This window comes from Elephas maximus, chromosome 3 (assembly GCF_024166365.1).
Source record: "Elephas maximus indicus isolate mEleMax1 chromosome 3, mEleMax1 primary haplotype, whole genome shotgun sequence".
Classification (NCBI taxonomy): Eukaryota; Metazoa; Chordata; class Mammalia; order Proboscidea; family Elephantidae; genus Elephas; species Elephas maximus.
The window spans coordinates 167,665,354-167,689,099 of record NC_064821.1 but is presented as its reverse complement, the minus strand read 5'-3'; the positions used below and the strand labels follow the sequence as shown (position 1 = coordinate 167,689,099).

The window sequence follows — 23,746 nt, the reverse complement described above, 5'->3', positions numbered from 1 at the left end:
CTTCTACTCCCCTCACCCGTACTCATACTTGTACCCCACTTTGATTGATGAGAGAACAGTCTCCCCCTCAGTTATCAGGCAGGGAGGAGCAGTAGTGGTTTCTGAGCCTAAAAAAAGAAAGCAAATGCGTTTTGAGTTTCCGATTGGTCCAAGTGTCTTTGTTTACCCTCTCCCAGTGGCCTGGCACTGAAGAATTGAGCATGGCAGGGAGCCTGCACAGATGCAGACACATTTATGCACTGAAATTTCGTATTTAAAAAATTTTCCAATTCCAAGCAAAGATGACTGCCTTTGTTCTGAGTTGAATCTAGCTCTGTGCAGGCAAAGTTGAGAGTTCTCGCTGGTGTCGACACAAGCTGAGTGACTCGGGGGCTTTCGCTTTGTTTCAGCTTGTTCATCAGCAAAATGAATCCACATTTAAAACTTCAAGTTGTGACCCATTAGTAGGCTGTGTCATCAATTTAATGGGTTGCAACTGGCATTTTACAACTGAAATCAGAATGTTGGTATGTGGTAAGGTAAGGATTATTTCATGAAACTTGGTTATATTTTATATTTATGCAGGTACTGGGTCATGGTATAAAATATATTTCTTTCTATGTGTTGAGGTAAAAAATTTTGAAAGACATTGCATCAGATGATCCATGAGGCCCCTCCAGGCCACAATTCTGTGTGAATTTGGCAGGACTGCAATGTAATCTCTTAAATAGAAGGGAGAAAGGGAGTGGCAAGAATTGAAGACAGAGATAAATTAGAATAGTTGTGAGACAGGAGGATAACTACAGAAGATGAAGAACTGAAAGAAGGGCACCAGAAGGGTACAAAACAGAAAATTTTCTTCTTTAATTTTTATTGTGCTTTAAGTGAAACTTTGCAAATCAAGTCAGTCTCTCATACAAAAATTTATATACACCTTACTGTATACTCCTAGTTGCTCTCCCCACGATGAGACAGCACACTCCTTCCCTCTACCCTCTATTTCCACGTCCATTCATCTAGCTTCTGTCCCCCTCTGTCTTCTCATCTCCTCTCCAGATAGGAGCTACCCACATGGTCTCATGTGTCTACTTGAGCCAAGAAGCTCACTCTTCACCAGTATCATTCAAAACAGAAACTCTCATCAGAATTTTTTACTTTGCCCCCCTCCCCTCCCCCCCGGCCTTTAATCTCCCTGACCTATCCCTTGCCTTGCTTCTCTCAGAATGGGAAGAACATTGCAATTGTGTGGAAGTGCTCCCTGTAGCCCCACCCCCACCCTTCTACTCCTCAGTTTATATACAGTCTTTGTGCTTTTCCCGCCCCTTTGCAACTCCTCCCCACTCCCATCCTCACGCAGGCCATGGGCCTAATTACTGCTGGGTATCTGACCCACACCTCTTTCTATTCATCTTTGGTGGTCTGCAGCACATATCCCACATACTCTTAGAGCCAAAAAGTGTGTACCTGGAATATGGGGTCCGGATGGAGAACACTAGATGCTGGGAATGGGCAGATCATAGATAAAGTCTCTAGCAATGATTCTCTGGGGGAGCTCAAATCTTTCCAAGGGAGGCAGATCAGGGTCTCCATTGGGTGGAGAATTTGAAAACATATATTCTAATCCCAAACCATTGCTTCAAATCACATTAAAAAATTATGATTTTATCAAAAGGGAGCATGGGTTTTAAAAGTGTTCCTCAATACGCTCAGAAGCACCATTACCCACCCAAACCCAATTACCAGTCTTTGTTTTAGGTAAGGTGGGGAGATCCAATAGGGAGAGGTGGAAATGGGTCTCTGAAACTCTGCTTCAGAATGACTGGTGGGAAAGGTTTGAGCCTGAAAGCAAGGACAGTCTGATTTTTAACCCCCCCCCCCCAAAAAAACCTGTTGTTGTCGAGTTGGTTCCAACTCATAGTGAACCTATAGGACAGAGTAGAACTGCCTCATAGGGTTTCCAAGGAGCGGATGGTTGATTCGAACTGCCAACCTTTTGGTTAGTAGTCGAGCTCTTAACCACTGCGCCACCAGGGCCCCTGGTTTCTAAAATCACTTCTAATTATCAGAATCTTAAATATTAAGATTTTAGGATTTAAGGAACAAAGAGAGGTAATATGAGATTTTAGCAGGTACATACTCTATTCTGTTATCGTGGAGCCTATAGTCAGCCATGGACCTTCTGGACAGTGATTAGCAGAAACCCATGAAAGAATCGACTGTTCTCAAGGCCGGTGAAAGAAAAGATGTGACTTTCTCCCCACTCTTCCATGAGCTCTGAATCCCTGCCAGGTAATCTAGAGGTGGATAGGCTAAAGCCAGGATTTCAGTGTTCTTGTCTTTTGTAACTGGATAATCAAATGACCTTTGGCATCTGACATCTGACTCCATCTCCCTGTTTCTTCCTGTTTGTTAAATGGGCATGTGTTCAAGTAAACTATAATGGCTTCCATGGCCAGGTACTTTTCCAGGTAATTTACATAAATTGAAAAGAAGCAGTAGTGGACAAGGAAGAAGTAGTAAATATTATTCCTACTTTATAAATTGGAAAGCTGAGACACAGAGAGGTTAGCATCTCAGCCAAAAGTGCCTAGGTATTTGTGTACGTGTCCGAGTCAGATAACTACCTGAGGTTCTGTGGTTCCAAGGTGAATAACACATGTTAGTTGCCAGGAGTGGGGGCGGGAAGTAGTTAAAGAGAAAGCAGAAGACTTGTCTGGCCCTGCTCTGGAAGTGTCTAGGAATGATGCTGGCTGGGAGAGTCAAGTCGTGGCCCTTCTTTTGGCCTCAGTTTCCTCCTCAGGAAATGACGGTGTTGACCTAGAGCCAAGGCCTTCAGATGTCTTCGCTCCTGTATCTTCTAAAAGAGTTTTGAAAAAACCATGTGTTCCCTTGCTCATTTTAAAACTCGCCTATAACATTTTAATCGTCAATACGTTTAAGCATCATAAGTTTAAAGAGTTGTAAGATATAATTACCGGCCTTTTGTAAACATCGATATAATAAAACTATTAAATCACTTTTAAATTAATCCAATGGAATATACAAACCATAGTAATCTGACGCCACCATCAACCACTTAGAAAATTCATGACTAAGTTCTTTAAGTTGGAAATTTTATGTTTTTTTCTTTGAAATCATGTTTCCGTTCTACCCGTGTAATTTTGTCTTAATATAAGTTTGTGATTGAAAGTATTTTATTAATCACAGCAAAAAGCCATAAGTTGAAATTTAGTTTAAAAAATGTTTTCAGTGACTTTAAGGCTCAAAAAGTATTATTGTTATTAGTAGCATTTTCAAAAGAACAGATATTACAACTTTTGATTATTAGCAAAAGTTACCCATTGCCGTCAAGTCAATTCTGACTCATAGTGACCCTGTAGGACAGAGTAGAACTGCCCCATAGGGTTTCCAAGGCTGTAATCTTTAAGGAAGCAGACTGCCACGTCTTTCTCCCACTGAGTTGCTGATGGGTTTGAACCGCTGACTTTCTGGTTAGCAGCTGAGCGAGCGCTTAACCACTTCACCACCAGGGCCCCTTTAGTAGACATTAAGAAGTGAAATTTTATTGGAAATTTGTTTCTTAACTGAGATGGAAGGAGTAGGGTGGCGTTTATGATTCCTAGATTAAAAGAGGCGCCCTGCTGGCTCAGTGGTTAAGAGCTCAGCAGCCAACTGCTAACCAGAAAGTCAGATTAAAAGAATTGTGGAACTGTCCTTTTGTTTGGAGTCCTGGAGGTGTTTATACCTCAGAGCAACGCGTCATTTAGTAGGATTAGGGAAGTGTGAGAAAAAATTTTTAACTTCTATCAAGTGGGAAGAGGGCAATTGTGAAAAAGAGGTAGAAAGGAGACTCAGGCACACTAGCGTTAGGAAAGAACACCAGTGTGAGAATCTAGAAACTGATTTTTTTTCACATGCCCCAAACACTGGCCTAGAAGATCTCTGTGGTCCCTTTCTGCCTGGACAGTCTCTGCGTTAACGGTGTTTCCCCCTCACCAACCTGGGTGGAAAAACTGGATCCTGGTAGCAATAACCATGCAATGCTCTTTGTCCCTACCCCGCAGGGTTTGCACAACTGCCAGCCCCTTCAAGGTTCTCCTGAATCATTCTGGAGTCTCTGGGGGTAGCTATCATGTGCTCACCAACTGGTCTTTTTAGCCTCCTTTGTGGCTTCTGCCCATTTCCTCTTCTGGAGCTTGGCACAGCTGCTCGCCTCTTAGCCACCAGAAACAAGTAGACTGTTCCTATAAGAAATCGAGCTTCAGAACCCTGGGACTCTTCTGGCTCAAACAGTAACATTCTAGAGGGAAACATGCCTCCAGGTGTTCCCTGGAATAAAGGTGATTTAGGAAGGAAAGGCCCTCCTGCTGGCAGTTCTTTCACGGCTTTGTGAAACAAATCTTCCCATTTAATCTCCTTTTAAGTACTCAGCTGCTAACTGAAAGGTTGGAGGTTGCAGTCTACCCAGAGGTGCCTTAGAAGAAAGGACTGGCAATTTACTTTCAAAAGGTCACAGCCTTGAAAACTCTATGGAGTACAGTTCTACTCTGACACACATAGGGTTGCCATGAGTCGGAATCTACTTGACAGCAACTGCTCTGGGTTTTTTTGCTTGGTTGATGAATGGTGATAAATGCTAAAGTGGCCTAAGTGGCAGGTGATTTGTAAGGGCAAAAAGGGGCTCCTGATCCCAGACTGCCTTTATATTTCAGTATTACTCTAATTTTTTCATATGTTATTGTTGTTAGGTGCTGTCGAGTCAGTTCTGACTCATAGAGACTTTATGCACAACAGAACGAAACACTGCCCAGTCCTGAGCCAACCTTACAATCGTTGTTATGCTTGAGCTCATTGTTGCAGCCACTGTGTCAATGCACCTGGTTGAGAGTCTTCCCCTTTTCCACTGACCCTGTACTCTACCAAGCATGGTGTCCTTCTCCAGGGACTGATCCCTCCTGACAACATGTCCAAAGTATGTAAGACGCAGTCTCGCCATCCTTGCTCCTAAGGACCATTCTGGCTGTACTTCTTCATATTTTTCATAATTTTTTCGTATGCAAAAACTCAAATGGCTCCTTCTCTTGGGCCCGCTATTTTGTCTCTTTGGAGAACTCATACTCAACCTTCAAATCTCAATTCAATCCCCTCTTTCAAGATGCCTTCCTGGTGCTTTGATGGCCATGAGCCTTTTCTGTTATGTCCATGCTCTTACTACATTTTGGAAACCCTGGTGGCACAGTGGTTAAGTGAAACGGCTGCTAACCAAAGGGTTGGCACTTTGAGTCTGCCAGGTGCTCCTTGGAAACTCTATGGGGCAGTTCTACTCTGTCCTATAGGGTTGCTATGAGTCGGAATTGACTCGACGGCACTGGGCTGGGTACTACATTTTGGAATTTATTTATTTATTAGTCTTTTGGGTTCCTTGAGGGTTAGCACTAATTTTTTCAGAGATGACGGCACCCTCAAGGTCTAAAATGGTACCTGGGCAGAGTGGGTGCTCAAAGGATGTTTGTTGAATATAATGTCATACTGTTTGGAAAGACTCAGAGTAAAAAAAAAAAAAGATAATAGAATTATCCTGCTGGTTTGGGCTTATGTCATAAATGGTGGTAAGGAGAGGATTGGAAATGTCCGTCGTCTCACTGGTTAGGAGACGCTGAGCTTCTGTTTAGGGTGATGGAAAAAGCTGGAAACAGATGATGGTGATGGTTGCACAAGATGATGAATGCAATTAATATCACTAAATTGTACATGTAAAGAATATTGAAATGGCAACTGTTTTATTACATATATACATATATATATATACCAAAAAAAGAAAAAGAAGTGTTCATTGACACTTTTCCCTGTCTTGCTATCTCTTGGTGCGTTAACAGAAGAGATGGAGTTTCCTTAAATCAGTTTAAGTGCCTTTGGGTGCTCAGCTCTCTGGAGGACAACCAGCTCATTCTGTCCATCTGCCTCTGTGACTCTGGAGGATCTGGTGTCTGGAGGGTGCTGAGGAGGGGACAGAGGCCTCTGGGCACAGGCTGCTGGATACAGTTGAGGTCAGAAAGAATTCTTCATTTTCACGTGGATTGAGTCTTCATCTCCTAGCCAGGCATGAAAGACACGCCGGCTGTGATTCTCTTGCCAGTGGGATGAAAGAAACAGTTAATGGAGAACCAGCCTATTATCTGAACTCAAAAACAAAAACAAACCCATTGCTGTCAAGTCGATTCTGACTCTAAGCGACCCTATGGCACAGAGTAGAACTGCCCCATCGGGTTTCCAAGGCTGTAATCTTTACAGGAGACTGCCACATCTTTCTCCTTCAGAGCGGCTGACGTGTTCGAACTGCTGACCTTTCCACTAACATCCAAGCACTTAGCCCATTGCACCACCTGGGCTGTGTTATCTGAACTCAGCCCTCCACAAACAGTGCTCTAGTTGATACACTCTCTGCTCCTTTTCCAAGGGGAGGGAACAGCAGCAGGCTGATGCCTGAAATCCTTCTTCTTGTTTGAAATTAGGGAGATCTGGGCTGACCGACCACCCGAGGAGAGGTCATCTCATCAGGATTCTATTCAAGCACGTCCTGGACCCAGATCCATACAAGGGATCCCCTGCATTGGGTATACAGCAGTGCTACTCAAAATGTGGTCATGGACCGGCAGCAGAGTGTTAAGAATGCAAATTCTTGGCTCCACCCCAGACCTACTAAATCAGAATTCCTGGGTGAGGCCCAGGAAGCTGTATTTTAACAAACTCACAAAGATGACTTTCATGCATGCTAAAGTTTGAAAAGTACTGCTAGACTGTAGCTCTCTCTCACACACACACACACACATATACACACACAGCTACCTATGGCAACTCCTGCAGCTGCTAATGCCACTTGATCATTTTCCTGTGGTTTCCCTCAGCAGGACCCTGGGATTTGTTTTTCTCCACTGTGGACCTTGTTCATTTCCTGCTGCTTTCAAGAGGTTGGGAGAGAAAGAGTGAGAATGAAGGCAGGAGGGAGGGGAAAGGGGTTAGCTGAGGCGGTAAAGCTTTCAAGAAGGAAAAAGAAAATGTTTAGTGACAATGTTCTTTTGTGAAGGGTTCAGCTTTATGTTGATGGAGCTGCAAGTCATTAGCAACCCGGGCTGTTGGCGGGGTTGACCGGGTCATTCTCCAGGGCCAGAACGCCCTCTGCTGCCAACTGATAAATAACACTTTGAGACTCTGGACCGGTCAACGAAAAGAGAGGAAGAGCCTCTGGGGCTGGGGTAGGAAAGAGGACATGACTAAGGCCAGGAGGTCACAAAGTCACCACTTCATGGCTGTAGAAGAAATTCAAATCTGCTTTGCAGGGAAAGAAGCAGCAGCCAATTCAGTGGGTGTTTCCAGGATTCATCCAACAAACAGTGGGTTTCTGCCAAGATCTCCAGCGGCTCCCATGATTCCAAGCTCCCAGCTTGGCTTGGCTCTGCTGCCACCACTCTTACCCCTTATAGCTCACCCTTACCTCACCTTGAAAAGAAAGGGTGTTTAAAATAGAAAGAGGGAAACAAGAAAAGAAAAAAAAAAGATTGGAATTTTCGTGTGGAGGCATTTAGGGGCAATTAGTTAAGGCTCAGCTTAAAAAAAAAAAATCTAATTTTCTCAGACTTTCTTTGTTCTTTTGTCTCCATGAAAGCACAATGTCTTTCATTCTTTCTTCTCCTGCCAGGGAGCTGTTACCCCACAGCTGCGGCGTCAGCCCTTCTCTCCAACTTTATTGCCCCAGTTTACTGCTGTTGGGAATGACGGTTCACGTGGGTCACTGGTGGAAGAGCAAAGATCTGTTCTCAGAACGAAAACTCAGGCGCAGCAGTTGCTTCTGCCAACCACGGGCAGTGACCCATTTCCTCCTGCTTCTTGCCTTTGCCCCTTCCCCGCTCTCACTAGAGCTGGCTAAGGAGGGCCTTCACCCCTCCACCACCACCCTTGAGGCCTCTGCAGAGTGCAGGCATCTTGCTGTGGAGTACCTTTAGGAAAACTATTTAAATTGCCCTAGAGGGGCTAGAGTTGTTGAGGGGAAGGGGGTAGGTTTGCAGGCAGGGAGGAGCTGAGAGCAACCCAAATTCTTCAGAATGTTCTGGTGTCATAGAGTACCCTGGCCTCTCTCCAAAAATCTAATGCACAGGATGGGTCTATCTCAGTAACACCAAGCCCCTCAATCAAAAAAGACATCTTTAGATTAAAAAAAAAAAAAATTTTTTTTTTTTGCTTGGTTTTTGTTCTACCTGGGATAAAATATCCAAATCTTTAGAGAACCACATTTGGATAATTTTCCCTACATGCCCCCCAGACATATGCTGGTCATCTATTTCTATTAAAATCAAAGCATCTTATACAATGTCTTGTGATTATGGTACTTGAAGGACAATTTTCCTCTCATAAGTAATTTGCTTGGTTGTCTTCATTGTGAGCAAGGTTGCATCTCTGGGTTGTATCTGCTGCTGGACTAAAACTCCAAGTAAAAGGGGCATGATCATGGGCACTTTGACTGGTGACAGGTAGTCTGGTCTCTGCAAACACAGGCAGGTAGAGAGCTAAGAAAAAAATGGTTATTAAAGGGCATGAACAGCTATATAATTTGTGGGGCCCGGTGCATAATGAAAATATGGGGCTGCTTGTTCAAAAGTTATCAAGAATTTCCAGATGGTGACAACAGAACATTAAACCAAGAAAAAGGCTCTTCTAAGCATGGGCCCTGTGTGACTGCATAGGTTGCAAGCCCACAAAGCTGGCCTGGTGGAAGGTTCCTTAGGGTGAGCCAACAGACTCTATGAACAGTGATATATTCTCTCCAGTTTAGGTGTTCCTCCATTTTGATGTCATTCCCTCCTACTATCCTCAAGGCTTCAGCCAGGCTTTTGTTGACACCCACTTGCCGGTCTTATCTGCTCTTTGCTGGCTTGGGGAGACACACCTGGGGGAGAGCAGCAGCAGTATCAAGGAGGAGCCAGTCCCCAGAGGCCAGCAGGTGCCCTCAGAGCTGTGGAGCAGCAGCAAGGTGGTGAATGTACTTGGGAAAGAAATCTGCAAATGTCTGGAACATGTTAGCTTTCTCCCAGGATTCCCACCATAAACAAACAAAGGGAGATCCAGTAATAATCAGCTTCTCACATCCCAGAGAAAGACGACTGGGAGTCAATCAAATGTGTATATTAAAGAAAATGTGACCTTATTCTATAGTCTCTGGCTAATGAAGTCTTGGGACACTTTTGGTCTCATAATCAGGTATGACTGCTATGACATGTTTCACAACTTGGAATATAAATGTTGTTTCATCATTACTTTTCTGTTGATTACTTGAGCCCCTAACTGACTTTAGTGCCAAGAAGTCTACTATCTCCACTGAGTGCTTCCCATAACCCCTCTAAATTTTTAAGAACATGAGGCTTCTGCTTGTCTAGCCGGGTGACTGGGAGGATAAGCAGAAACAAGGAGTGGTTTAGGGAGTAGAGGAGCCCATGTTCTGATGTTAACTGAGGCAGAGAAAGCAGCACCACTGAAGATCTGCTTGATTCCCTTCCCTTTCAAGGCAGAATCCGTGCACATTTTTAGGTGAGTGAGCCAACTACATCCTTCCTGAATTTTTTTCTCAGAATTAGGAAACCCTGGGAGCCCTGGTGGTGCAGTGATTGAGAGCTACAGCTGCTAACCCAAAGTTTGGCAGTTCAAATTTACCAGGCGTTTCTTGGAAACCCTGTGGGGCAGCTCTAATCTGTCCTATAGGGTTGCTATGAGTTGAGTTGGAGTCGACTCAACGGCAGTGGGTTTGGGTTTTTTTTGTTTTTTATTTTATTTTTTTTAGGAAACCCTGATTTGCACTGGTAGAAGGGCAGTGGTGGTGCCAGGTTGGAGGTTTGAGTTCACCCAGAGATGCCTCTGAAGAAAGACCTGATGATCTACTTCTGAAAAATGAGCCTTTGAAAACTCCCTGTGGAGCAAAGTTCTATCCTGAAACATATGGGGTCACCAGGAATTAGGATGGATTTGCAGGCAACTGGTTAGTTTTTTTGGATTAGCATTCAGAACCTCGTTTTCATAGACATCAATCATTACAACATCAAAATTTACACTACACGCTGATAAAATTTAATATTAAGGAAAGTAATAAAACGTTTAAATATATTTGAAATATACATTTTAAAATGTGTTTAAAATATTTTTAAATGTTTATTGATAAGTCACACCAATTAAAATTGATGTTTAAAATAAGAATTGATTGCCGATTCTTCTTTCTAAGGGAAGTGGCAAAATGCATGTTGCTACGGACATAAATCTCTGTCTTGGTCCATCCCCAGAAGCCATTGGAGGGGTTGGATCTGGGGAAAGGGCCCACAGGTCAGCAGAGCACATTCACAGAGTCTTTAGCTGGCAAGGAAGGCCTGGAGCTGACTAGGAGGTGGAAAGGTCAGTTGTTTTGCATACCAGAGAGAGAGAGAAATTGAATTCCTAGACAGACCAAGGAAAGGGGAGCCTGAAAATAAGCAAGGAGGCTTTGGGAAGAGTATGAGTGACAAAGATACTGGCTAAAAGTTTATTTTAGGATAGCCAGTTGTCGTTGAGTCAGTTCCAACTCATGGTGACCTTGTGTGTGTCAGAGTAGAACTGGGGTCCACAGGGGTTTCAATGGCTGATTTTTTTTTTTTTTTTAAGAAGTAGATTGCCAGGTACTTTCTTCCAAGGCACCTCTGTGTGAACTTGAACTTCCAAACTTTTGGTTAGCAGCCAAGCACGTTAACCATTTGTACCACCCAGGGACTCCTGTCTAAAATTCAGTTTTGAATAGTTTGTTTCTACAATGTAAACCCCTCTCCTCTCCCCAAATATTCAACAAAGTCAGCTGCACAAACCAACACCTTGGCCAACAATTAATAAAGCAGACACTTACATAGTCCTTGTTTGTGTATAGTTAACTGCTTTGAACCAAAATCAATCCCGTTGCCGTTGAGTAGATTCTAACTCACAGTGACCCTATGGGACACAGTAGAACTGCCCCATAGGGTTTCCAAGGAGTGCTTGGTGGATTCGAACTGCTGATCTTTTGGTTAGCAGCTATAGCTCTTAAACACTATGCCACCAGGGTTTCCCTAACTACTTTACATACATGAATTTATGAATTTATTTAATTCTCATAATAATCTCATAAAGTTGGTACTATTATTATTTTGTTTTTTAAATAGACTTTATTCTTTAGGGTAGTTTTAGGTTTACAGAAAAATTGTGCAGAAAGTGCAGAGAGTTCCCATATGCTCCCATCCCCTGCACATTATTTCTTCTATTAAAACATCTTAGCATCTTATATTTCTGTGATACATTTGTAACAGTTGATGAACCAATTTTTTTGTAAATAATTTTTGAATATTTATTACCTTCATTTTTAAAGTATTTTCTGTGTTTATAAGCATATATAATTTTTTATTGTGCTTTAGAGGAAGGTTTACAGAGCAAATTAGATCCTCATTAAACAATTAAGATACATATTGTTTTGTGATGTTGGTTGCCAAGCCCATGTTTTGTGCTCTTGGTTGCCAAGCCCATGACGTGTCAACATTCTCCCCTTCTCGACCTTGGGTTTCCCTTACCAGCTTTCCTGTTCCCTCCTGCCTTCTCGTCCTTGCCCCTGGGCTGGTGTGCCCATTTAGTGTCATTTTGTTTTATAGGACAGTTTAATCTTTGGCCGAAGGGTGAACCTCAGGAGTGGCTTCAGTACTGAGTTAAAAGGGTGTCCAAGAGCCATACACTCAGGGTTTCTCCAGTCTCTGTCAGACCAGTCTGGTCTCCTTTTTTTTTTTTAGTGAGTTAGAATTTGTTCTACATTTTTCTCTTGCTGTGCTCAGGACTGTCTATTGTGATCCCTGTCAGAGCAGTCAGTGGTGGTAGCCAGGCACCATCTAGTTATGCTGGACTCAGTCTGGTGGAGGCTGTGGTAGTTGTGGTCCATTAGTCCTTTGAACTAATCTTTCCCTTGTGTTTTTGGTTTTCTTCATTCTCCCTTGCTCCAGACAGTGTGGGACCAGTGGAGTATTTTAGTTGGTTACTCCCAAGATTTTAAGATCCCAGGCACTACTCACCAAAGTAGGATGTAGAATATTTTCTTTGTAAACTATGTTATGCCAATTGAGCCAGATATCCCCCAAGATGATAAAACAATATTGATACATTATTATTAATTAAGTCCAGAGTTTATATTAGAGTTCACTCTTCGTGTTGTACAGCCCTATGGGTTTTGACAAACACATAATGTCTTGTGTCCACCATTACAGTGTCATACAATATTATTTCATGTTTATGGTTGAAGAAGCTGAGACACAGAAAGGCTAAGTAATTTGCCTAAGTTCACTCATTGTTAATATATTTTGAAACTCTTACTAGGCATTGTTGTTGTTGTTGTGTGCTGTCAAGTTGATTCCAACTCATATTGATGCTATAGGAGGGACTAAAACTGCCCCATAGGGTTTCCTAGGCTGTAGTCTTTTCTCCTGTGGAGCGCTGGGTGGGTTCAAACTGCCAATTTTTGTGCCACCAGGGCTCCTTCATGTGCCATTATTTATTTAAATGCTATTAATTCAATAGGTTTAAATAAATATACATCAAATACTTGACAAATTAATTTTAAATAATTAACTTTAAAATTAATGGAGAGACATAGCAGGGGAAAATGTGGACCAGGAATGTTTTCTTGTTTGTTTTCTGTTTTTTCCTCTCCTAAACTAAAGGATTGTACCTTGACATAAAGAAAACAAAAATCCTCAAAACTGGACCAATAAGCAGTATCATGCTAAATAGAGAAAAGACTGAAGTTGTCAAGGATTTCGTTTTACCTGGATCCACAATCAACACCCTGGAAGCAGCAGTCAAGAAGTCAAATGATGTATTGCATTGGGCAAATCTGCTGCAAAAGGACCTTTTAAAGTGTAAAAGCAAAGATGTCACCTTGAGGGGTAAGGTGTGCCTGGCTCAAGGCATGGTATTTTCAATTACCTCATATGCTTGTGAAAGCTGAACAACGAATAAAGAAGACCAAAAAAGAATCGATGCCTTTGAATTATGGCGTTGGCAAAGAATATTAAATATATCATTAACTGCCAGAAGATCAAACAAATCTATCTTGGAGGAAGTACAGCTAGCATGCTCTTTAGAGGGAAGATAGTGAGACTTCATCTTAGTACTTTGAACATGTTATCAGAAGGAACCATTCCCTGGAGAAGGACACATGCTTGGTAGAGGGTCAGTGTAAAAGAGGAAGACCCTCAATGAAACGCACTGAAACAGTGGCTGCAACAACGGGCTCAAACATAGCAATGATTGTGAAGACGGCACAGGACCAGGCGGGTTTCCTTCTGTTATGAATTGGAATCTGCTTGACAGCACCTAACAACGACAACAAAAAAAAAACTAAAGGAGGGCTCCCTGGGTTGTGTGAACCATTAAGTGCTTGACTACTAACTGAAAGGTTCGTGGTTTGAACTCACCTAGACATGTCTGACAATCTATGTCCGAAAGGTCACAGCCATAATGACCCCATAGAGCACAGTTCTACTCTGAAACAGTTGGAGTCACCATAAATCAGAATCAATTCAATGGTAATGGTTTTTGTTTTGTTTTGTTTTGTTAAGCAAAAGGAGCACTGAAGCCAAAATGCCGGATACCTAAGACACTGCTAGACAGAAAGGGTTTTTGTTCTACAACTTCCATGGACTCCATCAGACTGAGTCCAATACTACGAGATGGTGCCTGGCTACCACCACTGACTGCTCTGACAGGGATCACAATAGAGGGTCCCAAACACAGCTGGAGAAAAATGTAGAACAAAATTCTAACTCAGAAAGAAAGACCAGACTTGTTGGCCTGACAGAGACTGGAGAAACCTTGAGAGCATGGCCCTCAGACACCCTTTCAGCTCAGTAATGAGGCCACTCCTGAGGTTCACCCTTCAGCCAAAGATTGAACAGGCCCATGGAACAAAACAAGACTAAAGGGGCACACCAGCCCTGGGGCAGGGACTGGAAAGTAGGAGGGAACAGGAAAGCTGGTAACAGGGAACTCAGGGTTGAGAAGGGAGAGTGTTGACATATCGTGGGGTTGTTAACCAATGTCATACAACGATGTGTGTACTAACTGTTTGATGAGAAACTAGTTGGTTCTGTAAACCTTCATCTAAAGTTCAATAAAAAATAAAAAAAGCAAGGGACTAACTAGCAGGACAAGGGCATAGCAAGTGCAAACACAGGAAGAGCAGTGCTGAGAAGAAATTACTCCTAAGGGAGTAGGAAGATGGTAAGTGAGCTTTTATAAAATGCTGATTAAAATCTCTGGGCCCAGAGAATTACTTTCCATGGTAGTCACATAATTTGTAGATGGGATCATGGAACTACCAGTCATTATCTTTGAGCATAAAGTTATATGTATTTTAACTTAAAAAAAAAAAAAAGAATCCTTAAGAAATTGTGGTAAAAGGGAAGGGCGTCAGAAAGGGCGTCATGAAAATGTTATTATAAATTTCATGAATGAGGAAAGGGTGGATGTCAGAACCATGTGGCAGGAAGTAGGATACTGACCTCAGGAAAAATCCCAGAATGAAGTATTAAATAGAGTCGCTATGAGTCATGATTGACTCAATGGCAATGGGTTTTTTGGGTTTTTGTGGGCACTTCATAAAGAAAGATGCTGACCCTTGGACTGAGTATGAATTTTCCATAAATATGGCATGTCAAAATGTCTATTTTTTAAAATTTTGTGACAAACTTGATAGATGTATAAATTAAGGTGATACAGTTGTTGTTGTTAGGTGCCATTGAGTTTGTTCTGGCCCATAGCAACCTTATGCACAACAAAGAGAAACACTGCCTGGTCCTGCACCATCCTCACAATCATTGTTATGCTCGAGCTCACTGTTGCAGCCAGTGTGTCAATCTACCTCGTTGAGGGCCTTCCTCTTTTCTGCTGACGCTGTACTTTGCCAAGCATGATGTCCCTCTCCAGAGACTGATCCCTCCTGACAACATGACCAAAGTATGTTAAGACACAGTCTCGCCATTCTTGCTTCTAAGGAGCGTGCTGGTTGTACTTTTTCCAAGACAGATTTATTCATTCTGGCAGTCCATGGTATATTTCAATATTCTTCGCCAACACCACAATTCAAAGGCATCAATTCTTCTTTGGTCTTCCTTATTCATTGTCCAGTTTTCACATGCATATGATGCAATTGAATAATAGTTGTATTAACTGGTCTTCCTTGTAGGCGTATGGATATTATCCTATCACTGACAGCGTTGTACTTCAGGATAGATCTTAAAATGTTCTTTTAGAGGATGAGTGCAACACCATTCCTCTTCAAGTTGTCATTCCCCGCGTAGTAGACTATATGATTGTCTGATTCAAAATGACCAATACCAGTCCATTTCAGCTCACTAGTGCCTAGGATATCGATGTTTATGCATTCCGTTTCATTTTTGATGATTTCTAATTTTCCTAGATTCATACTTCGTACATTCCAGGTTCTGATTATTAATGGATGTTTGCAGCTGTTTCTTCTCATTTTGAGTCGTGCCACATCAGCAAATGAAGGTCCCGAAAGCTTTACTCCATCCATGTCATTAAGGTTGACTCTGCTTTGAGGAGGCAGCTCTTCCCTAGTTGTCTTTTGAGTGCCTTCCAACCTGGGGGGCTCATCTTCCAGCACTACATCAGACAATGTTCTGCTGCTATTCATAAGGTTTTTACTGGCCAATACTTTTCAGAAGTAGACTGCCGGGTCCTTCTTCCTAGTCTGTCTTAGTCTGGAAGCTCAGCTGAAACCTGTCTTCCATGGGTGACCCTGCAGGTATCTGAATACCGGTGGCATAGCTTCCAGCATCACAGCAACACGCAAGCCCCCAGAGTACGACAAACTGACGGACATGTGGGGGGAGGTCATACAGTAGTTAACACTATTTCTTTTTATTTTCATTTGTTTACACGTTTGCCAATGCAACATTTTCCATGTATACAATTTGGGTTACATTGTATCTTAATTTTAGCAAAGTGCAAAGTTCCTTGATATTATTATGGAAATGATTAAAAAAATGTGGCCAGATTCTAAAATGGTTAGCCAGGTTGTACAGCTTAAACCATTTGTGCCAACGTGAACAGATTCAGGGCTCTCTCTTTGATCCTGTCCTACTTGGTGCTTCTTATCAAGGGCTTAAGAAAGCAATATAATTAAATTTGTAGATGACAAATTTGGGAGCAATGCTTAATGAATTAGAAAACAAGGTCAAGATTCAAAATGATCTTGTTATTTTGGAATAATTACTCCAAGCCAATAAAAATATTATTGTGTCATGCAATTAAGTCTAGAAACTGATTGTACAAGTAGTAGCCTGTGGAGGTCTGGTTCAACAAAAATTGCTATGAAAACCATGAGAGGAATTTCTTTAATTATATTTAGTATAACTGCCTCAAATAGTATAATACAACACTATATGGTACAATATAATATAAGAACTCTTCTCTGGGTGAGCTGCCTTTGGAGCACTGTGTGTGGCTTGATGTACCACGCTTTAGGAGGAACCTTTAGAAACTGGAGAATATTCAATGATAATAATACAAGCAGTCCCGGGATTATGAAAGAGTTCTGTTCCTAAATCTGTCTTTAAGTCGAATTTGTATGTAAGTTGAACAGTTAGGTACGGTTCATATTTGACTAACATCAGTAAGTCAAATGTTTGTCTTAGTACATAGTGTATAGTGTACCTTTCTATGCATAAAAAAATTAAAGAAACACTTCCAGATATATTAAAATACCTTTAACATAATAATATAGTAATAATAATAATGTTTTGATGCATGTCACAAAGAAAATGCCTGTTTGTTATTATGAACCATTGTATGTACCTTGAATTTTTAATATAATAGGCTTTGGGGGTTGATTGGTAACTACGGGTTATATGTAAATAGGACATTTGTAACCTAGGGGCTTCCTGTACTGTGCAAGACCCAAAACCCATTTCAGTCAAGTCAATTCCAACTCTTGGTAATCCCATGTGTGTCAGAGTAGAACTGTGCTCCACAGGGTTTTCAATGGCTGATTTTTCACAAGTAGAAATAAGACCAGGTAAGTAACAGCCCTATCTTCATTTCCTAGTGCTGCTGTAACAGAAATACCACCAGTGGGTGACTTTGAAGAACAGAAATTTATCCCCTCACAGTTTTGGAGGCTAAAAGTCCAATTTAGTGTCTTGACCATGCTGATCCCTTCCTTGTAGGTAGTCCCAAGTGTTCCTTGGTACCTTGGCTTGTAGATGCATCCTCACATGTCATCTGTCTTCCTCCCTGTGTGTCTGTGTCTAATCTGCTCTTTTTATAACTCAGAAGTGATTAGATCTAGAACCCACCCTACTCTTGTATGATTTAATTAACATAACAAAGAAACCCTACATCCAAACAGGGTATACGGGTTAAGATTCCAACACATATTTGGGGGGAGTTGCGGATGCAATTTAATCCATAATAGGCCATTAAACCATGCCTTAATACAAATGGTCAAAGAGCTTGTGTCTCTTTAATTTAGGGAAACAAAATGTCACAGCTATTTTCAAATATTACATGTGTCTCTAGAGACACATAATTAGGATAAAGAAGTAGGTCAATATCTGCTCAATGTAAGTAAAGACTTTCTAATCATTAGAACTGTCCAAAAATGAAATAAGCTGCTTAGAAAAAAATTTGTGTGTGCGTGCATACCGCTGGTCCACACTCCTACATGCTGGGATACAACAGTAAACACAGTTCCTGCCCTCGGGGGGCTTCTTGTCAGTGTTTCAAAGTGTTCAAGGAAAAAATGGGTGGTGACCTTCTATGGTCTTAGAAGGGATGACATTTGAGTTGGGTTTATACCAGTTGCTGTCCGGTAGGTTCTGACTCACGGTGACCCCATGTTTGTCAGAGTAGAACTGTGCTCCATAGGGCTTTTAATGGCTGCTTTTTCAGAAGTAGATCACCAGGCCTTTCTTCTGAGGCACCTCTGGGTGGACTCAAACCACCAAACTTTTGATTATCAGCTGAGCACTTTAACCATCTGCACCCCCCAGGGACTCTAAGTTGGGCCTATACTAGGTAGGAACTTGGGCTGGTGATATTTACATTTGCAATCAACTCAATGATTTCAATTTGTAAATACTTGGATAACTGAACGTTTAAGATTTTATACAAATGTGAGCTGCATATACACTGAAAAAGAAATGGTTTACATGCCACTACCATGTCTCTTTCCACATCCCCTCCTCAGTCACTCACGGCTATTGCCGTTATCGTTCTATCAGAAATTCAAATCAGGCTGTCTTTTATGTTTACACAAAAACTCTTATGTTAATGTTCAGAGCAGTTTTATTTATAATAAGCCAAAAACTGCAAACAATCCAAACATCCATCTACAGATAAATAAACAAGTTGTAGTCTACACCATGTACTGTTTATTACTCAGCAATAAAAAAGGATGAACTACTGATACACACAACAATAGGGATGAATCTCAAAATAATTGTGATGTGTGGAAGAAGCCAAACCAAAAGAGTATGTACTGTGTTATTTCATTTACACACATGCCTAGAATGTGTGAACTAATCTATAGTGACAGAAAGCAGATCAGGACAGGGTTGGCTGGGGTGGGGGAAGGATGGATTACAAAGGAACATGATGATATTTTGAAGGTGACAGAGACAGTTCTGTCATGGATTGACATGATACTGTGAAGTGTATCAACTTGTTTAGGCCATGATTTCCAGTATTCTGTGGTTGTCCTCCATTTTGCGATTGTAATTTTAATGTTAAAGAGGATTAGGGTGGGATTTTAAGAGCCTTACCAGGTCACATCCCTGATCCAGTATAAAGGAAGTTTCCCTGGGGTGTGGCCTGCACCACCTTTTATCTCTCAAGAGATAAAAGAAAAGTGAAGCCAGCAGAGAGTTGGGGACCTCATACCACCCAGAAAGCAGTGCTGGCAGCAGAGCACGTCCTTTGGAACTGGGGTCCCTGCATGGAGAAGCTCCTAGTTTGGGGGAAGATTGATGAAAAGGCAGATAGAGAGAGAAAGGCTTCCCCTGGAGCTGACGTCCTGAATTTGGACTTTTTGCCTACTTTACTGTGAAGAAATAAATTTCTCTTTGTTAAAGCCATCCATTTGTGATATTTCTGTTATAGCAGCACTAGACAACCAAGGCAAGTTCATTATCTTGATTGTGGTTACGGTTTCACAGGTACATACCTACGGCAAAACTCACCGTTGTAAATTTTAAATAGGGCAGTTTTAGAATGTCAATTAAGATTCAATAAAGCTGAAAGAAAAATAAGGTGTGCAAGAAAATACAGGCAACTGTAAGCAGTTATTACCTCTGAAGTTTGGACTGGAGAAAAGACGACTCAACTCTTATTTTGCTGTTTACATTTTTATCAAAAAATTGCAATAAAAAGTAAACAAATATTTTTAAAATAAAATTATTCACATGGGGAAAATTATCTGGCTGCTCTGAACCAAAAATTAATGAATATGAGAGAACTTTTCAAAATGGGTTGCATGTAGAACAAACGAGGCTGCTGTAAGTAGAAATGTTCAGAGGTGACCTCATTATTGAGAACTGCAAAGGCCGAGCTTTAAACTCTCTCAGAGGTTTCCTCATGTTCCTCTTAACCTGGGGTCAAAGTCTTTGGGACTCAATAGTAACCAGAAAATAGCAGCTTGCCTCTTTGGGATAAAAATAAAGGTCTTTAGGGTAAGAAATTTGGCCATCGTTCACTTTTTTTTTTTTTTTTACTTCCTAAGCATCTCTCTTTTTTTTTTTTTCTGAACATCTTATTGTGGTTTAGGTGAAAGTTTACAGAGCAAATTAGTTTCTCAATCAACAATTTATACACAGCTGATTTCGTGACATTGGTTGCAGACTCCCGAGTGTGTCAGCACTCTCCTCCCTGCTTTCCCCGTGTCCATTCGCCCAGCTTTCCTGCCCCTACCATCCTTCTGAACTTTGCTTTTGGGCAAATGCTGCTTTTTAGGTATCACATAGTTGATTGTTCTGTGTACATTCCTTACTTGTTTTATTGTTCATTTCATAGGCTTGTCTATTGTATGGCTATAATGTGATCTCCAGGAGTGATTTCAGTTCCAAATTTGAAGGATGTCTAAAGGCCATCATCTCAGGGGTTCCACGAATCTCTATCAGACCAGTAAGCCTGGTCTTATAAATGAGTTTGAATTTTGTTCTACATTTCTCTCCCACTCTGTCCATGACCTACTATTGTGGTCCTGGTCAGAGTGGTCAGTAGTGGTAGCCAGGCACCATCCAGTTCTTCTGGTCTCAGGCTAGTGGAGGCCATGGTTCATGTAGGCCATTAGTTCTTTGGACTGTTTCCTTGAGTCTTTGGTTTTCTTCACTCTTTTTTGCTCTGGATCAGAAGACACCAGTGGTTGTATCTTACATGGCTGCTCACAAGCTTTGAAGAACTCAGTTGCTACTCACCAAGGAAAGATGTACAACATTGTTTATATGGATTATGACCACCACTAATCTCTCAGTTTGTCGTACTGTGGTGGCTTGCTTGTTGCTGTGATACTAAAAGCTTTGCCACTGGCATTTCAAATACCAGCAGGGTCACCTCTGGCAGACAGGTTTCAGCAGAGCTTCCAGACTAAGACAGACTAGGAAGAAGGACCTGGCAATCTACTACTGAAAAAATTGGCCCCTGAACACCTTATGAATAGCAGCGGAACATTGTCTGATATAGTGCTGAAAGATGAGCCCCTCAGGTTTGAAGGCATTCAAAATACTACTGGGGAAGAGCTACCGCCTCAAAGTAGAGTCGAAGTTAATGACATGGATGGAGTGAAGCTTTTGGGACCTTCATTTGCTGATGTGACATGACTTAAAATGAGAAGAAACAACTGCAAGTATTCATTAATAATAGGAATGTGGAATGTATGAAGTTTGAATCTAGGAAAATTGGAAGTCATCAAAAATGAAATGGAACGTATGAAGATCGATGTCCTAGGCATTAGTGAGCTGAAATGGACAGATATTGACCATTTTAAATCAGAGAATTGTATGGTCTACTATCCTTGGAATGACAAATTGGAGAGGAATGGCATCATATTTATCGTCAAAAAGAACATTTCAAGATCTATCCTGAAGCACAATATCCATACACCTGCAAGAAAGACCAGTTAATATGGCTATCATTCAAATTTATGCACCAACCACTAATGCCAAAGATGAAGAAATTGAAGCTTTTTACAAACTTCTACAGTCTGAAATTGATCAAACATGCAATCAAGATGCATTGATAATTACTGGTGATTGGAATGTGAAAGCTGGAAACAAAGAAGGATAAGGTAGTTGGAAAATATGGCCTTGGTGATAGACATGGTGCCAGAGATCACATGATAGAATTTTGTAAGACCAACAAATTCTTCATTGTAAATACCTTTTTTCACCAACTTAATGGTGACTATACACATGGACCTCACTGAATGGAATACACAGTGTCTTAGTCATCTAGTGCTGCCATAACAGATATACCACAAGTGGATGGCTTTAACAAAGAGAAATTTATTTCCTCACAGTAGAGTAGGCTAAAATTCAAGGTGTCAGTTCCAAGGGAAGGCTTTCTCTCTCTATCTGCTCTGGAAGAAGGTCCTTGTCCTTAGTCTTCCCCCGGTTGAGGAGCTTCTCAGGCGCAGGGACCCCATGTCCAAAGGAAGCGCTCTGCTCCTGGTGCTGCTTTCTTGGTGGTATGATGTCCCCCACTCTCTGCTTGCTTCCCTTTCCTTTTGTCTCTTGAGAGATACAAGGTGGTGCAGGTCACACCCGAGGGAAACTCCCTTTGCCTTGGGTCAGGGAGGTGACCTGCATAAGTGTGGTGTTACAATCCCACTCTAATCCCCTGGACATAAAATTACAATCACAAAATGGAGGACAACCACACAATACTGGGAATCATGGCCTAACCAAGTTGACACACACGTTTTTGGGGGGGACATAATTCAATCCATGACACACAGGAATCAAATTGACTACATCTGTGGGAAGAAACAATGGAGAAACTCAATATCATCAGTCAGAACAGGGCCAGGGGCTGACTGCGGAACAGACTATCAATTACTCATATGCAAGTTCAAGTTGAAGCTGGAGAAATGAGAGCCAAAGTACAACCTTGAGTATATACCACCTGAATTTAGAGACTATCTCAAGAATAGATCTGACAAATTGAACACTAATGACCAAAGAAGATCAGGTGAGTTGTGGGATGACATCAAGGACATCATACATGAAGAAAGTAAACGGTCATTTAAAAGACAGGAAAGAAAGGAAAGACCAAAATGGATGTCAGAAGAGACTCTGAAAATTACTCTTCCAATTCTAGAGTTGCTAAAGCGAATGGAAGAAATAATGAAGTAAAGGAGCTGAACAGAAGATTTGAAAGGGTGGCTTGAGAAGCCAAGAAAAGTACTATAAAGAAATGTGTGAAGAGCTGGAGTTAGAAAACCAAAAAGGAAGAACAGTCTCAGTACTTCTCAAACTGAAAGAACTGAAGAAAAAATTCAAGCTTTGAGTTGCAATACTGAAGAGTTCTATGGGCAAAATCAAATGATGCGGGAAGCATCTATAGAAGATGGAAGGAATACAGAGTCACTGTACCAAAAAGAATTGGTTGACATTCAATTACTTCAGGAGGTAGCATAAGATCCAGAACTGATGGTACTGAAGGAAGAAGTTCAAGATGCACAGATAGGAATGGCGAAAAATAAGGCTCCAGGAATTGACGGCATGCCAGCTGAGATGTTTCAACAAATGGATGCAACACTGGAAGCACTTACTCATTTATCCCAAGAAAATCGAGAGACAGCTAGCTACCTGACCAACTGTCTGGAAAAGATCCATATTTGTGCCCATTCGAAAGAAAGGAGATCCAACAGAATGCAGAAATTATCAAACAATATCATTAATATCACACACAAATACGATTTTGCTGAAGATCTTTCAGAAGCAGTTGCAGCAGTACAGTGACAGGGAACTGCCAGGGATTCAGGCCATATTCAGAAGAGGATATGGAATGGAGGATATCATTGCTGATGTCAGGTGGATCTTGGCTGAAATCAGAGAACACCAGAAAGATGTTTACCTGTGTTTTATTGACAATGCAAAGACATTCGACTGTCTGGATCATAACAAATTATGGATAACATTGCGAAGAATGCAAGTACCGGAACACTTAATTGAACCACTGAGGAGCCTGTGCATAGAAAAAGAGGCAGTCCTTTGAACAGAACAAGGGTTTAAAATCAGGAAAGGTGTACACCAGGGTTGTATCCTTTCACCACACTTATTCAATCTAAATAATCTGAGAAGCTGGACTATATGAAGAAGAACTCGGCGTCAGGATTGGAGGAAGTCTCATTAATATTTTGGGGGGACACAATTCAATCCATACCAGCTGCTAACACCAAAATGTTGAGAATTCGAATCCACCAGCCACTCCTTGGAAACACTGTGGGGCAGCTCTACTCTGTTCTATAAGGGTGCTGTGAGTTGGAATCAACTTGATGGCAACCACAACAGGTTTGGTTTTTTTGGTTATAGTACCAACACTGATATAATTTCTTGTCCAAACCTGGACATTTTTGAGAATTGTTGTTGTTAGGTGCCGTCAGGTCAGTTCCAACTCATAGCGACCCTATGTACAACAGAATGAAACACTGCACAGTCCTCACAAT

General features: G+C 41.5%; 1 long non-coding RNA gene across 2 annotated transcripts in view; it reads left to right on the top strand.

Moving 5' to 3' along the window:
• Positions 1-23,746, top strand: part of LOC126073412 (uncharacterized) — a 312,807-nt gene that overhangs the window by 283,786 nt on the left and 5,275 nt on the right. The window lies entirely within an intron of this gene.